Source organism: Colias croceus, chromosome 3 (assembly GCF_905220415.1).
Source record: "Colias croceus chromosome 3, ilColCroc2.1".
Classification (NCBI taxonomy): Eukaryota; Metazoa; Arthropoda; class Insecta; order Lepidoptera; family Pieridae; genus Colias; species Colias croceus.
The window spans coordinates 12,476,927-12,489,024 of NC_059539.1; positions in this window are offsets into that span (position 1 = coordinate 12,476,927).

Here is a 12,098-nt window from a genome sequence, read left to right on the forward strand (position 1 = left end):
ACCAAAATCCCGTAAAATAAATAAATTTTCAATCAAATTTAATTCAAACGGAATTAATTATCGCGTATTAAAATATGCAAAAGAAATTAAATATAAAATTATTCAGTCGCTACATAAATGGATTTAAAATCACATCGCTTCATTGGACCTAGTTAAGTCTATTAGCTCTGCACAATCTTACGCCAAATGAATCTTTCCCAGGCGTTGTACTTTATTTCCTTCCTTCCCTGTTTCTACCTAGGCAGTCTAATAGGGTTAGAGGAGCATTTACGTGGTTTAGCTACTAGATTGTAAGGTCCTTATGCCAGTCCAGTGCGCGATAAAACGTTGATTATATGTATTTGACATAACATTACGTTATTAGTAGTAAATTAAATTTTGTAATAACTTTAATTTCTGTTTTCAATTTTTAAGTAGGTTTGCGCGCTTAAACTGGACGCCGCGCCAGTTTGAATCGAAAATGTTGTTGGTGCTTGCAGTTTAAAAAAATACGAGTATGTATTGCTTTATGCAAGTTTTACCCACGCACATATTTTGACATTTCTACAACAAGTTTGTTATTTTTGTGTTTTGTCCCCCAACTGTTCTCGAACGTCCATCACCAAATATTACCAAATTTATCTGATGCTGTACAGGTTTCATGTCTCGATATGCAAACAAGTTACTTTCGTATTTAAAATCTTTTTAATGGTAACAGTATTTTCTTGCGCTTGATTTTACGCGAGTATTATACATTTAGAAATTAAAGATGTTACTACGGTACGGCTACGGTATACGGGTAGAGTAAAAGATAGAGTGAACTAGCACTCTACCAATTTTACTAGGTAGTCTAGTCTACTCTACCAATGGTGTGTTAGTATAGTAAGTAGGATAGTTAGTACTCTACCGTTTACTCTACCTGCATACATCAGCCATAACTGATTTAACGAGATTTATTACTTAGTGTAAATTCCAGTGTTTTCGCGGTGCTAAAAGCAGCACAAGTCGCAGATTTTCTTTGTTCGTTTTGATTCCTAAATTCTGAAAAACGCTTCAAATATTGTATGAAGACGACTCGAGATTTGCATCAATGAATTTCCAAGATTTATGCAAGTCGAGATGACGTAACAGGCGTTTTATTCATTTTCATACCTTTCTTCAAGTTTCTTCGGTATTACCGTAATTCGAATAGTTTCTGTCGTCTCTGATTTAATATTATGCAGTATTATGAATACTTTGATTTAAAATATCTACTTATTGTTTTTTTTAAGAGTTTTAAAATATCGAGTGAACTATGTTACGGAATAAGATGTATTTACATTGAAATGGCTATATAATTATAAAATATGAAACGAAAAACAACTTTTATAATTTATAAACAATACCAAAATTATATCATAAACTAGCGGTCCGCCCCAGCTTCGCCCGTGGTACATATTCACGTTTTCTCTACATAAGAACCATCCTCGTACTTCAAGGAATATAATAAAAATAGTTTGGAAAATCCAAAAGTGCACGCCTCATAATCTCATCCTTTACAATAAAATTGATTATTTATAAAGATTACACTATAAATATAAAAAAGAAATAAAATAAAACAGTTGGAAAAGTAAAGAAAGCGGTACCGTAATAATTGAGCTATTTTTCTTGTGGCCCCACCTAGATGTGAAACTGCGCAGGTTTAAGGGACTGACTACCAACTTATTTTTTTAAACCTTGGCTTATAGTATAAAGAATCGAGTTTATAATGGTGAATTTTGAGTACACTATAAATATAAAAAAAAAAATAAAATAAAATAAAGAATATAATATATAGATATATACTAAAATTATGGAGAACAGTCGAATTTTTTTTTGTTTATTTAATAACAATTAAACCACATCGAATCAGACCCTGAAAAATGAAAGGGTTCTATTCCTGAGCATACTCAAGCGTAAGAGAAAAAAAAAGACTCGATTAGTAAAGTATTTCGGTCGCTATCGTGTTAACAAGAAAATCCTCCGCACATACAGACACACGGACGTCCAAGACAGAACTTTTTTAAACTGTTTTTTAACTAGTTTAAATAACAAAAATGACATCAAAAATATCATGAATGTTAAAAATAGTGTTTTTTCTTAATATGTGTGTGTATGTATTATCTTACAAGTGCAATGTATGATACATAAAGACATTTTATGTTTGAAAAATCAGATGTTTTGCGCGAAGTGACAGTAGTACCCACCTCAACGCTTCGCTTATGAGGCGTGCAAAAGAATTAAAGAAATCGGTTCAGCTGTTCTAAAGTTATGCGCTTACCAACACATTTTGGGATTCATTTTTATATTATAGAAGATTAAATTTAACCTTTATTGAAAGTTATCACGCTTTGTGATGGGCCAATTTAAACAAATATATAAAATGTTTATAAACGTACTTTAAAATATAAACAATTTTATCGCAAAGTTTACAATACAGTGCAATGCAACAATGTCGTTATCAGTTTTAGACTTTAGTAGTTAATTAAAACAGACGGAAATGTTATGTAACTATTTTAAAATATTTTATTTTCCATTGTTAGATCCTAATTATCATTTTTAATTACAAATCCACTTTTCATATGAAAGCCCCTTTATAACATGTTCAAAGTCAAAACATACATTCACAAGACTTTACAAAAGTTCTAGGTCTTAAGAATACCCAGGTATTCAAGAAACAAACACATTTTTAAGATATTTATTAAAAACCTAAGGCTTTCAAATCCCCACAGCATAAAGCCTTTCAAACATCACGTCAGAGCCAAGAGTGGAATATGTAAGTTGTTTGCATGAAAACTTTTATACATATTTTGTGTAGGCTTAATGAGCTTCGGAGCTTACATTTTTCAGCTTTAGAATTCTATTTAATCCTATCCTAAAACCTTTTGGTTGGCAATTTGGTATTTATTGTTTGCTTGCCTTTTCATGTGATTTTTGTCGTTTGGAACGATTCTATTTTATCGATTAAACCATGAGTTTATGCTCAATTCTGCTCAAATTCATTACGATTAGTTGGTATTTTTTTTTTAAATAGAGCGGGTAACGGAGCAGGTGGGTCACCTAGTGAGGTGATCACCACCGCCCATGAGCACACACAAAGCCTGAGCCTGAGCCTCACAAAGTTACCTTAGTGAGGCTGTTACCGACTTTCAAAGGTGTGTGTAGGCTCTCTTTTTAAATAAGTCCAGATTAGTTGGTAATTTTTATATTACTTAGGGCTGACTTTTCAATCCTTGGTTAAGCTTATTCATCAAATAACTTATTAAACTACTATTTCAAAAATGTGTTGTAATTTTTTTTTATGCAATAGGAGGCAACAGAGCAGACGCGTCACCTGGTGGTAGGTAAGTGCTCCACGTCGCCCATAAGTACCCACAGTGCCAGAGACATTGTGAGTATGTTGCCGGCAATTGTAATTGTCCGTATTTGACAGTTTACAGGTGACCTTTTAATATGTTCGTGTAATACTTTATTGGACGGATAAATTTTAACCAAGGATTGAAAAATCGACTCTTACGCGAACAAACAAGATTTCAATCCGTTAATATTTGGATTAATGCTATGTAACAATTATATAAACTTATATGTTAGTAGTGCGTAAGATATGGATGAGATATTTAATAAAATTTTCGCCGCTTCATTGATTAATATGGCCGCTGTTTAAGTTATAAGCTGAAGCGATTGTGATCTAAAAATAGTTTTATTTTGTATATTAGTCCATTTTGTAAATAATAGGTAATTATTAGACGTTTATATTGTAATATGGGTACCTAGTTAAACGTTACATGTACCTAAATATTATTTAACCGTAAGTAATACGTGAGAATCTCGTTGGAGATAAACAAACAAGGTCTAGCAACGTATAGAAGGCATATTTAAAACTTGATCGTAAATGAAATTCGATCAGTGCAACTGTTGAGAATTAATAATCCGTTAATCTAATAACAATTAGTTAACTAGAGTCTAGAAATATGAGAATACTAGATATCCGCCCGCGGCTTCGCCCAGGTTTTTAAAAGAAAACCCGCATAATTCCCGTTTCCGTGGGATTTCCGGGATAAAACTTATCCTATGAGTTAATCCAAGTTACCCTCTATATGTGTGCTAAATTTCATTGTAATCGTTTCTGTAGTATTTGCGTGAAAGAGCAACAAACACACAGACACACATCCTCACAAACTTTCGCATTTATAATATTAGTAGGATACTTTACTCTTTAATGAAGTGAATCGCGACATCTTTCACCTTGTGTCCAATGGCCGAGTTAGCTATTATAAGTCAGTCTTCCGAAAGATTAACCGAAGTCAAATGTGGTGTGAGAATTAATGATCGACCCCGGGGCTGATTGAATTTGGCCGTGTTCTAATTATGTAACTATATGTTATATTGACTTGTATTACAAGAATTTGTATGTATCTTGCCTAAATATGCAATGGTGACCAAACGTTAGACTGGCCAAAAGAAAATAATATTTGCATCATGCGTATCATCATCAGATAACCTATATAAATGTTCCTACTGCTGGGACATGGGCCTCCTATGAGGGTACAGGCCATAATCCACCACGCTGGCCAAGTGCGGGTTGGCGGATGACACTTGTCCACTTTTTTTTTATTATCCGACATGACGGGTTCCTCACGATGTTTTTCGAGCAGTGGTGGTGTAATCAACAGCCGCAGATAAATTGAAAAAATAATTTATTTCCTGCAAGCCCGCCTGGTGCTGAACCTCCGACTTACCGATTTGAAGGTCTTCACCACTGTTTTTTCAATACGTAGGTAAGTAACTATAGGTCAAATATAATAATAAATATATCCAGCATTATTTTCGCCAGAATCCTCACAAACTTTCGCTATTATAATACCTATACCTAAGAAGGATTGATTTTTTCGTATTACAAAATCAAATCAAATGAACTTACTTATATTAAATAAGATTCATTTTACTAAAATAGGTACACTTTATCAATGTATTTTCTATTTTAACTTAGAAGTTAGAATACAAAATACAAATGAATAATCTGTAAATACTTGTTACTTAACCTTAAATAATTATTCATTATTATTTTACCTTGAAATAGATTTCTGAAATAGATTTCAATACTAACAAGAAAATTCTTAGAATCTCAGTTTCCCAATCTGGGCCAAATTAAAATCTAATAATATTTCCTTAGGGAAAATTACAAAAATAAATTAATTTTTAGAAAATAGACCTCATTAGTATGAGAGAATAATATACTTATAATATAGGAAATAGGAATGAAAAAAATACGATTTCCTGTTATAATATACCTACATAAGCTCTTAAGAATCGTCAACATTATTATAAAGGAAAAATTGTTGAAAAGTATTGATTTTAATTATATAGGTGTATTTAAATATTTAAATTATGAATTAATGCTAAAATAAGGGAGTAAATATTATGAAACATCAATAAAGATACAGTAATTTCTGCATAATAATAATTAGGTACACATTAAAGTTCTCAAAAGGGCCTCTGCGTGTTGGATCTGTGTCTCCACGTAAGCCTTCCAAAGGACCTTCCTTCTGATGGTACCCGAGTATTATGCGCTCATTATAACTGACGCAATATTTTCCAATACCAATTGAAGCGATGTTGAGCTAAAGCGGGTACAAAACTAGTCTTTTTTTAAATCGGTTAAAAGCAAAACAACACAGAACTGTGTATCCAGACCACTATTTAGAGAGGAGACATTTCCTATTTATTCTTGGAAAGTTTTACTCGAGTTACAATTTGAAAGTTTCGCAAGCATTGTTTTGCGAATTGCGATCTGACAAAGCGAAATGATAAGTTCATTTCTTGTTTTATTTAATTGTTGTACTAGTGTACTTTATTATTTTGTTTAACGTCTGTGTTCATTGTCCAAGCAATATAATAATAATTTTAAACAAAAAAAAAACCGCTTTCAAAACATGACACAATTTAAACGGGACCTATACCTAAGCATCATTCAAATAAAAAAAGAATCAACAAAATCGATTCACCCAAATGAAAGTTCTCCATACTTTAGAATCTCCTGCTCTTTCTTGAAGTCAATTCACAAAACTTAACATTTTTATTCATTCAGGCATTGAACTATACAATACGTAGGTACATGCAATGAAACTTCCCACGCGTTTTATGAATAATCTATACTATGTATATTATAAAGCTGAAGAATTTGTTTGTTTGAACGCGCTAATCTCAGGAACTACTGATCTGATTTGAAAAATTATTTCGGTGTGAGATAGCCATTTATCGAGGAGGGTTATAAGCTATATAATATCATCACCCTAAGACCATCAGGACCGGAGCAACGCGGGTGAAACCGCGTGGCACAGTTATATGAAATTAAGTTTTGCAGATTCTTCGAAACATTATTGTTTAGTACAAAACGAACAAGACTTAGCAAGCACGTCACTCTTTCAAAATAATTGACATTGATAATACTTAATTACAATTGAATTGAAAAAAGGAGGAGATACCTTTCGTCTGGGTGAACCAATTTAGATAATAATTGTTCTTGTCCTATTTGTTAGTATCTTCCGCTTGATCTCATTTCAATGTAGTCTAGTTGAAGACGATCCAATTTTTTTGTATATTTTTTTAATTTTTTAATTTCTTCTATAAACAAAGACATATACAACAATACTACGTTCTAAAAACAGAACAATATAACACAAACTAAGAACGAAATACCGTTACTTCTGTGGACAGAGTTAAAAAGGAAAACCCTCTATCTGCCTGATGAAGGCATGAAAGGAAATTACCGCTTGGGTCCGGCAGGATGCGTCTCGCTGAGGCAAGTGTTGCAAACCTTTTTACCAATGAAGATTAAATTTTACGTGTATACAATCTTAGTTTTAAGTGAACATCATCATCATCACATCAGCCTATTCCCGTCCACTGCGTGACCGTGACCTTTAAAAGTAAGTAAGGAATTCAAGAAACATACGTAGATAATAATTAATCATATTATAATATAATATTATTGATAAGGTATTTGATAAATTTGCTTGTAGATTTGAAAAGAAGCTAAAAAGCTTTTTTAATTGCTTAACAAATCGTATCATATATTTTGCTTCAATGAAGAGAATATGCTAAGTAAATTTTTCATTTTTAATATTAAAAATTTCGCATTACTTAAATAATACTTTAAATATTTTTTAAGAAAGAATGAACCTTATTTAAGTACAAACTGCAGTTACATGCTTAATAATATTCACGACAAAACTATAAATTCAAATGCTAATCAATGAAATTAAAGAAACAATGTACAAATTATCAAATAATCCCCAATCCTTCATACAGAAATATCGTAAAACACATAAAACCGTTCAACAAATAAAGCAAAACAAAATGGTTGACGGTATCTGAATCAATCGAAAATTAATAACGGAGCTTGTTCGTTGTTTATTGGATGCGCTAATCGGATGATCGGATCGGCGTCGGCTTTTACTGTATAAACATTGTTTTTGCTAGCTGCGCATCCGATTTGTTTAATACCTCTGTGTTCGGGACGGCTTATATGTAATTTTGTATGTGACTATGTGTATTGTAATTTAATTTATTTTTAACTAGGTTTTATTAGATGCACACAAAATCGAACGATGCGACTATAATCGAAAAAACATAAAGCTGACGACACACTGGAATGTTGCTGGTGAAAAATTTGTTTGTACTTTCTTAAATCAATCTTATTATTTTATAAACTTTTATTATTTAAGTATACTTTTTAATTTGATTTTTATATTGTGAATCTTGAAAAGATGCACAATGTCAAGCTTACATTTTGTTACATTCGTTCGAAACGATAACTAGAGAAACTTACATAAGCATACCTATGAAATACTAGCTGTGCTCCGCGGTTTCACCCGCATTGCTCCGCTCCTGTTTAGTATAGCCATCCCCGATAAATGGGCTATCTAACACCGAAAGAAATTTTCAAATCGGACTAGTAGTTCCTGAGATTAGCGCGTTCAAACAAACAAGCAAACAAACTCTTCAGCTTTACAATATTAGTATAGATTACTTTCATAAAGATAATAAAATGCAAGTAATAATATAATTATAACACGAATACTATTGTTAAATAATTATAAAACATTGTGGTTTGGCTTTATTCTTGCACACAATAAAATATTATTAGCTTAATTTAATATATTATTTATTAGTCATAAATTTAATGCAATTGTGCGGTTTCACGCGAATTGTAGATAAGACTGAAATTACATAATAATTAAGTTATTAACATTTTATTTCAACAATATGACAAAGCTTTGACGAAGTTATTCCAGTACTTACGTACAAACAAAAAATGCGTGGTATATAAAGATTTAAACATTTATTTTCTTACAAGATAACCGATAACGACTTACATAGAGTACAATAACTATTAAATATATTATACTTAATAATAATTAGGTCTCTGCAGTGGGAACAAAATGATATCTAGAGCTCCTTACTTTGAACCTTGAACTTGATTTTAAACGCGTTTACAAGTACAGAAAAAAATCAAAATCTATAGATGACCTATATTGTTCACAGAAAAAAAAGACGTGTGTCACTCGGGGACTGCCGCGGTAAAGCTATTGCATGCTATGCCTTCAAGCCACACCTTCGCCCGTCGGAGTGGGGAGCGTGAGGTTTTTTCGTTACGGAATTTCTCGATTCGAAGCTATGCAATAGCTTAACAACTTTAAACAGATAAATCAGAACGAAATGTATGTACCCGAAAATCGCAAACATGTTTTGGCTTCAATGGAATTTTAACGTTAAACCAAGCGTTGTGTTGTCAGCCATCACAGTAATGTGTAATCAATGAAATGACGTTTCAATTATTTTCGACCAATGTTTTGCTATTATTTGGAACGATTTAACTGTAATCGTTTATTTATAGGATTATGATATTAACAGCTTTTAATATTCATTCAAATGCTTTTTATAAATGATATATTCTTAAAAGAATAGAAAATAATCGAATCACGAGGCGGGATTCAAATCCGGGAATTTCGCCATGCTGGAGCAACGTCTAGCTCTAGCCCCTCGGCCACTTGTGATCCCTGCAAATTAAATGCTTTCCATTAACTTACCTACCTAACTTTCTTGTATTATTTTAATTATTCACAGCTAATTTATAAATTATATTCAAATGAAACCCGTTTTTTTATTATATTCCTTGAAGTACGAGGATGGTTCTTATGTAGAGAAAACGTAAATATGTAGATACCGCGGGCGAAGCCGGGGCGGACCCCTAGTATGTGATAAGAATACACACTTCAATATTACGTATAAAAAATATATAAGACGACGAAAGTTGGTATAGTAAATTTTATTATCATCAGCCCATTGTACCTATCCGTTGTTTATTAGTTACTAGCGGTTCGCCCTGGCTTCGCCCGTGGTACATGTTTCGCAATAAAAGGTAGCCTATGTTCTTTCTCAGGGTCTAAAGATTGTCTGTGCCAAATTACATCAAAATCGGTCCAGTAGTTTATGCGTTAAAACCATACTTAATTACAAACCTTTCCTCTTTATAATATTGGTATAGAAAAACTGTGTTCTATAGAAATTCTTACAAGATGTGTAATTTAAATGAGAAACAACGAAAACATGGCTGAAAAGCGGGCCATATAAAAATAAATCAATTTGAAAAAAATTGCGCATTTAAAAATTGATTAACAAAACTTTTATAATTACAAAACAAAAGATGTCAATCGCCGGCTCTACTCTACTCGTAACAAGTTTCTCTTCGGACGGTTGAAATTAAGAAAGAAACGAAATTAAAAGTCGGCTGGCTTCTTAGCTGATACACAAATGAACAAACTTTTATTAGTAGGACGCTGCTGGCGTGGCTATTAAACCGGCGGATTCTTCATTGACCTACACCGTTACCACCATATCACTTACATATTATGGTTATGTATTTATAAGTAATCCATTTTAAATATCTCCTGGCTTCTTTGGCAAGCGCATTAAGAGCTGAACCAAGTTTGAGAACCACAAAGATAGCGAGAATCAACTCGATTAGTGTGGCCGTGGCTCGGAAAATGGCGGCACTTGCTTTGTTCTCTATAAGAAAATTTCATTGCTCTATCTAATCGTTTAAAAATACGAACTGTAAACTATACACTAGTTCAGTTGTTTTCTTCTCTTAGTTAAAAGCTACAAAATAAGTGGTAAATGAATATTTCGTTATAATAAACAAAGTATTAGAATTACTTAACATTAGATGTAAAATGCATCTGCAACAAAATACACCGAACAATTTCTAAAAGGTCAAAGGTAAAAATATTTTGTTGCATTCGCTAATTTTATGGTTCCACCCGTAGTTGTTAACTCAACATTCAGCTTTAAGAAAAAATGTTTTTCATTTCGTGTAATTTATGAATTCTTCACTAATTCGTTATCATTTTTTTGTTAATATTAAGCTCTAAATCATAATATTTTTGAAAGAGAATAATATTAACTGAAATAATTAAAATTTATATAATTTAAATACCTTCTTAGTAACTATTTAGATTGTGTGGCTTTAAAAGTAGGTATAACTAGATAAGCCCCTGACTTCGCTCGCATGCACTTCACGTAATTACAGTAATTTATCATACAATTATCATCCCCATATCCCGCTTTTATCAACAAAAAATCCTGCGGTGTTCAAAATTCAATCTATTTTAATATGAAAAATCATCACAATCTGCCGAGCTCGAACAGCGTGAAAGCTTTACAAGCATACACTTCGAGTAGAACCTTCTTACATTAACGTAAAATTTAAAAATTAAACACAATAAAACAAAATGGCGAACGAAAGAGCCTCGCCAGTGTTTACGCGTCATCGCTCGGAAGGTAAAACTTTTATTTATGCGAAAACTTCACTCATTTTTCTTTTCTGAAGCGTTTCAGAAAATAAAGCTTTTCCCGGCTCTAAAATATAAATAACTTCACAATAAAGATGTATGAAGGCGAGTAGTGGAATCAATGGACGTGAATTACAAGACGTTTTTGAAGTACCTAATAAAAGATAATATTTAAGGTATTTTTTTATATTTCTTTTTCAAGTCTCATGAAACGAATATGTATATTAGGGTGGAGTGTCGTTGTATGAAAAAAAAATTTTTTTGTTAACTCGTAATGGAACTATTACCAAAAGTTGTGTTAATGTATAGATCTTCTATAGCCAAAATATTTTTGAAATTGGTCAATTAGAAATACTGCCCCAAGTAACTTCAAGTTTGAGAAATTTCAAAAATTTCGAGATTTTTTCTCCCTTTGTTTTTTATAATTTAATAAGATTTCTAAAACTTTGTAATACAATTTAGGTTAGATAAAAGTCAATCTTTCAATATTATCGCCTAGGACATCACTAGTACCACCCCCGCGACCCCCGCGGTCCCGCTAGTTACTAGCAAAAAACGGAAATTTTTTAAACTTCAGTGCGCGTCGACCATTGTGCCAGATATTTCTAACGTACAAGATTTGAGCTCCGATCAACAGTAGATACCTGTATGATATTTGTATGCCTATTAATTGCGGTCATTGTAGTATAAGTTTATCCAAAAAGAATCCTGGCAAAATTGTTCATTCCAGGTGGCTCACGATGGCAAACAGACTACTTAGATTATACGTTTCGACAACGTCTCCTACGGAAAACCTAAATACACTTGGTAACATTTATTTTGAATGTTTACGCGCCTATGTGGTTTTTCATTGAAACAAAACCAACATGTATTTATGGTGCAAAACATTTGCATAAAACCATTATTCTTTCGAGGTACCTCCCCGAACACCTGAAAATGATAGTAGATCCAGTCATACAACGAAATGGTTTCTTTGGTCATACAGAGAATATTTTGTTGGCTATGTTGGCTGTCGTAAGAAAAAATATAAGAGTTTTGGCACTACGTAAAATCCTTAAGGCACGTGATTCAGCAGTTAGGGGCGTGGCGGGGCGAATTTAAGGTTCCTCAATTAAATTTCAATGCTGTTGACTACATTGACATCGTCATTTGGAATGATTTGGTCGTCACGGAGCCTCCAATTTGAAAAAAACATAAGCACAAGCATTATACTCGAGTGCATTGAGACGCCTGAAAAAATTGATC